We start from the raw sequence: 6,344 nt of genomic DNA, 5'->3' as shown, positions 1-6,344 counted from the left end.
TTCACCACTTGAACTCTTCGCCCTTTTAGAGAGAGCAGATCCCGCCCTACCGACGGGTACACCCTTTGAGGAAAGTTCAGCAGAACACGGATCATCGGGGGACCCCCTCCGTTAGTCGGTGTCTGGGCGCAGTTGGTAAGTTGGATCTGGCAATCTCGCAGATTTTGCTGATCCCGCTACACCACAATCCACCGACCCTGCGTTATCTAAGGGCCGACTTTGGGGATCGTCCCCCGTCATGGATCCAACATCCATTGCTTGGATCTCGACCCGTCGATCCCTCTGCAGGATCTTTCGCGGAGTTGGATATGAAGGCCGATCCACCAAGGGGCCAGTTGGCTCCGCCGGGAGCTCCACCTCTCCGAGGGATTCGATCTCGGTAGTCGCCTCGTACACCAGATTCTGCCATTCTTTGTAGCGGCGGGATCCCACTGACACATATCCAGGTCGTCTAGGGATACCGTCCTTCGCTAACCATCGCCCGATCTCCTCATAATGGTCCAGTAATAGTCTCTTATCGCTGACGTTCGTGACCTGGAGGTATTGTGATCGACCTGGCCCCTGGATTACGGTAGGTACCCATTTCTCGCCCCGAGTGACCCACCGTTTCTCATGTTCCACCCACTTTAACCGGTCTGGCAGCTCCCAGGTTTCCCCGGGCTCGATCCAGGCTGTCTTATCCGTCCTTATGATCCTCATCTTCGCTCCATACAGCGGTCGCCGTCCGCTGAGCTGGATCCGCATCTCACCAGGGAAACAAAGTGTCCCATCCGCTAGATCCAACCTCACTCCGGCCGGTACCATGAAATCCATCCCGAGGATGGCGTCTTGACCAGCGAGATCTCCAACCCAGATGTCAAACCAATACACCAAACAACCTGCCAGCGTGATCTTGATCCGCGTTCTCCCATTCGTACGGTACACGCCTTCACCAATCCCAACACAGTCTTGGATCCGACTTTCATCCACTTGGCACCCAGCCTTACGAGCAAAGGCGGTATCTAGTATAGACACCTCGGCACCACTATCTAGGAGTAGGATTGCTTTTTCATTGTTGATCTTGCCCCCTACCTTGGCTTGTCTGAACCACTTTCCTGGGGCATGGTACTTCCAGTATCCACGGGACTCCCCGGTTAGCAGATCCATGGATCCAACATCCTCAGATCCACGGGATCCAGTGACCTGACAGACCTTAGGTGGATCTGCAGTGACCTCACCCTTGGTAGGCTCAAACCATCGGCCATGTTGGCGCTTCTCCCAATAACCACGTGCCTCTCCCCTTTGTAGATCCAGGGTGGAAGAAACTTCGGATCTGGCAAACTCATCCACTTGGCGCAAACTAGAGATCTTGGCAACTGACACTTCATGTAGATCACATGTATTATCGACTGGATCTAGGGTCCTGCTACCTGGATCTAGCGATGTCTTGTTCACAAATGCATAAATGCAATACCTAGAACGCTCGGCTCGTACCGGATTCAAACCCGGCGAGCGTCCTAGTTTAACATCTTCTCGGCCACTTCTGGCAACATCCCTCGGTGCTTGGCTGGATCAAACCATTGGCGGATCTGGTTGTAGAATTCTTCCATCGGGCACTTGCTGACGTCGTGAATCTCGCCACACCCGCGACACACGTAGAAGCAATGATCCCCGGGATGACCTTTCTTGCCACACTTCTCACAGACCAGATGTTTTTTTAGCATCCAGATTCAGTGTGCTTCCGGGATCCGCACTGTGAACACCTGATTTGTGCTGCCCCGTCCATGAGATCTCGGGATCTGTACATCCCACGGTCCCCGGGTACGGTATCCCCCGGTCGAGAGTTGTCTTCTGTCTTCGCCGTTCGATCGTTGGACGCAGTGAGACAGACTCGACGGTAATCTTCAGGGTCGGAGTCCGAACCGTCGGATCCTGATTCAGTTCCTGAGTCGGGCGCCGTGACTTGGTGGACACGTCGAGCTGGGGCCGTAGGCGTCGGAGCCTTTTGGCGATACTTGCCGGATCCGACCGCCGCCTTCTTCTGGCGGTGTTTCGCGCGATCCACCGCCCGTAGCACTTCCTCAAGCTCGTCTGCGTCGGGAAGTCGTAACAGGGTCAGCCTGTCGGCCTGATCCACGTCTCCCAACGTCTCGATGAAATGATCCACGTGTTCCCGCAGTACCTTGGATCCCCCATCCTTGATCTTCAACTTGGCCCGTAGACCGGCCACATTTAGTCGATGTAGGTATTCTAGCGGGGATCCATCCGATCTGCGGCGAGCGGTGTATTATTGTCGTGCCACCGACACTCCCAATCCACAGTACTGGGTCTGGAAACTGCGCAGCAAATCTGGCCACTTGTTCCTGGTGGATCTGCCCAGCTGCCGATACCAGTTCCTGGCTGGCCCCGCTAGCAGATCCGCAAAGGTCAAACACTTCTCAGCATCCGACGCTTGATCTCTCATGAGGGCCGACTTGACTTTGCTGATCCATGTTCTCGCTCGGTCATCGTCTTGATCCTTGCCCGTGAACTCCTTCAGATCCGATATGGCTGAGATCCGTACCCTCTGGATCATGGACGATCCACCTTCCCCGGCTGTGGCTGTTGCTACCACTGCTGACGAAGTGGATGGGCCATCCAGATCATCTGGGTCGAACTCATCATGGGAGTTGTCTCCCTCCACGGACTCCATCTCCACGTCTCGTGCTCCATGTTCGTGGAGCACTTGCACTTGTGGCACGGGCGCTCTCATACCCTGGTCGGCCAGGTAACGACTCATCGCAGCTTCGAAGTGTCGCTGCAGGGTGCCCGAGGAAGTGTCGGAAGAGCCTGTGGCCGTCTGTTCCACTGGCGAGACCGGATCCGTGAGGCGGTTACCTTGAGCCCGATCTGACGATAACCCCACTGGCTTCTTGCCGGATCTGGCTCGATCCTGGCTGGATTGTGTCAGATCACGCGTAGGGCGTACTGGATCCCGAGCCTTCGCGTTCACAGGGGCTTCCTGTCCTCGGATCCTCGCCCGCGCTTCCAGCATGGATGCCCCGGAGGGTCCTAAAGTCATGCGTCGTGGTTCGGACGACGTGTCTGACTCATCCTCAGCGGCGGATTCGTAGTTCGAGGACGCAGCTTGGCTGATCCTCGGTGACGACACTGGATCCATAGTACGCGACCTTTCTCCGGTGATGGACTTAACTCTGGCAAAGAGGTCCCGCGTCGCGGATACTATGAGATCCAGGTCTAGCTCGAAGATATCCTCTGCGTCGAACACACCAGCTACGATGCCTGACTCCGTAAGCAAACGTAATAGATCTTTGACTGCCACCAACTTGTTCGCCGTTTCGTTGGTGCTCGCACCGGTCTCCTTGGATCTTCGATCTGTCGTGGATTCAGGATCCGCATGACAGGATCTTGATGCAGGAAGTCGCGTAAAGCTTGGTGGCGATACACAAACTCGAGATCCTTGTCGGACCAGCTTGACCTGGATCCAGCTTGGTCTTCTTCCGACTCTGGAGCTTGCATCTTCTTCCGCGTAGTCTTACTCGTCTTCGTCTTCTTTCTCGTTTCTTCGACTAGCGGGTTTGGGTTTAGATACGATGTTGGCTTAACCGGTGAATCTGCAAATGCATACCGTTTCGCCTTCACTTTCCCTTGTTTTGTTAGCGGATCTTGACCTGCGTCAAGATCCGCAGGGGACCCAGAGGGGACCTGGGGAGGATAGAGAGGTTTTTCTTCTAAATTCGGATTCGGATCCACCTCTCTTCCGTCGACAGAGTTCCTCCCAAAACTCCATCGATCCGCGGATCTTGTTTCATTCAGCAGCGTCATCGTCGATCCGATCTCCGACGACGCCTCTTCCCCTGGCTCAATCTTCACTTGAGCGTCTTCTTGGGACTCACGGTGAAATCCCGAGTCACCAAAAGATCCGGGCACGCGCACCATTGTGGTGTAGCGGGATCAGCAAAACCTGCGAGATTGCCGATTCCAACTTACCAACTGCACCCAGACACCGACTAACGGAGGGGGTCCCCCGATGATCCGTGTTCTGCTGAACTTTCCTCACCTTGTGTACCCGTCGGTAGGGCGGGATCTTGCTCTCTCGGTAACTTCCGAAGAGTTCAAGTGGTGTTTGGCGAGACGTGGGGATGGGGTGGAGCAGCAGTGGAAAATCTTCACTCTGCGTCCGTGGATTGTTCCGAATCCTAAGCGAATATTCGAGCTTATGGATCCGGGGCCTAGATCGTAGATCTGGTCGTAGGGTTGCCTTGCGGGTGTGTTCCCTTGCCTTCGTAGTTCCTTTGCGTCGTACTTGCCGCCTCCTGTGACGGAATCTTGAGAGTTGAGAACCTCTAGGGTGTTCCCGACCAAGTAGTAAATTCGGTTAACCTGTCGGATCTGCACGTGTAAAGGAAATCTCACTAGGTGGTAGGATCTGGCCAATGTATTATCCAGTTATCGCTACCAACACTAGATTCGCAATTCCCAACCTTCTCCTAGCTCGTACGGCCAATGTAGTTCCGGTTCTTGAGGGCGGGAAGGCACTTGCGTGATACTGTGCAAATTGAGGACTGTATTGATATTTAAGCCTATACCTGCCTGTATTTCTACCTTCTATGTCTTTCATCTGCTAAATCCCTTACCAGGCTCGGCTGCATGTCCCTTCTTCCCTTGACCCATCATCCCAGCTGTATTATCTCCAGATCCACCGGATCCATGGCGTAATCATTACGGTCACCCTATTATGGGTACACTCATCCGGATTCAGGTCGCTTGGATCCACTTCACTGTAAGTGTACACTCGTCGTGGATCTGAGCTCTCCACTCATCCAACCTCATCTCGCCACCGTCTGTGATCCCCATTGTCCCACGAAAGTTCGAGATCCACTGCATCCATCATCCCTATACCCTGGATCCAGGTCCCTCAAGACGGGATCCTCCCTCCATGGATCCGAACTCGGAAGTATGGGATCCGGGGTACCTCGCGGTGGATCTTGACTCCTCATTAGCCGTGGCTGCTAGATCCACCTTCAGAGGGCACCGACCATCCTTCCTTCATAAGATCCACACCCGATCCACTCTTGTATAGTATATCCCATATCCATATAAGTGAATCCAGGTAAGGGTGGATCCGAGGTAAGTCTTGGTGGATCTTGCCTTCTCGTACATCGCTCATACCAGATCCATCGTCATTTCCTACGGGGTGCTGCTCGTCATGGCTAATCCACCACCGGCAACTTGCATCCGTGCCACCAACCCAAATCCTCGCTAATCACTTGAAATTGTCACTGATTCGGGGTAGTGACCCCGCGTCAGGCCCATTCTCTTATTTCTGAGAGTACGTTCGACTTCGTCGCAATGAACGCGCAAAACATACTTACGCTAAGGCTATGATGGAACCTCTCCTCGAGCATTTGTCGAACATGTCAAGTTCCGAGTTTTACCAAAAGCTAAGTGCGTGGAAAGACACAATCGACGAGGGACTGAAAGGCGGGACGACTAAGGTGAACACTGCCCATGACACTGAACACGCTACTGACTGGGAGAATGAGAGTGACGTATTCAGTGGGATCGATCCTACCGAAGCTATTGAGGCAATCGACATAATGAAGATGTTTGAAAGTGAAACCGAAGATCTCTCTGATAACAAGCACATTCCGGAGAATTACGAAAGACGAGACGATACTGTACGTTCGGCTGAGGCAAGCGGTACTGTAGCGACCGGTGCTCCCGCACTGAATCCTAAGACAAAAGTGCAAGAACGACAAGTGGACATTATCAGTGTGCCTAAACCAGTGCGACGAGGCAAAGGGGGAACTCAATTGAAACAGTTGAAGCTTGCTCGAGGGGCCGATCGACTAGCAGTTCATACCTACCCGAGTCACTTAACAGTTTCACTTAAAGAACTGGTGGCGTGGGCTAGTATACTTATATCTAAGGAGTTTATGATGATGGAAATACCCGTCCAGCGGGGAAGGCCTTACTGGCGTTCTGCAAATTAGGGAGTTTTCCCGCGGAATATTCTTCCCCCCCTCTTGGGTTGTTCGTGCCACATTTTTGGGTTTCCCTTGGTTTCTGGTGGCGTACAAGGCCAAGCGCGGGAGCGTAACAACAGGGAACAACAGCGAAAAATGGTAACGCCCCTGACAAACTGGACAAGGAGCAGAAGAAGCAAGGATTTGTCAACGATGTCGCTGTCACTATTGATCCAAAGATCTGGAAATTCAGCGGGTGAGTCCACACCGACGTCACGGTTGCTTTATAGGGTTGCTGTAACCCGTAAGGCTGCTGAATGGTCGCTGTATCAAATATGAGTCGGCACCAAGTTCTAGCCAATGAGGCTATTTCAAAGCTTACATCAAGTAGATTGC

The sequence above is a fragment of the Phytophthora infestans genome, genomic scaffold (genome assembly GCF_000142945.1).
Source record: "Phytophthora infestans T30-4 supercont1.84 genomic scaffold, whole genome shotgun sequence".
NCBI lineage: Eukaryota > Oomycota > Peronosporomycetes > Peronosporales > Peronosporaceae > Phytophthora > Phytophthora infestans.
Note: the sequence above shows the minus strand (reverse complement) of the source record.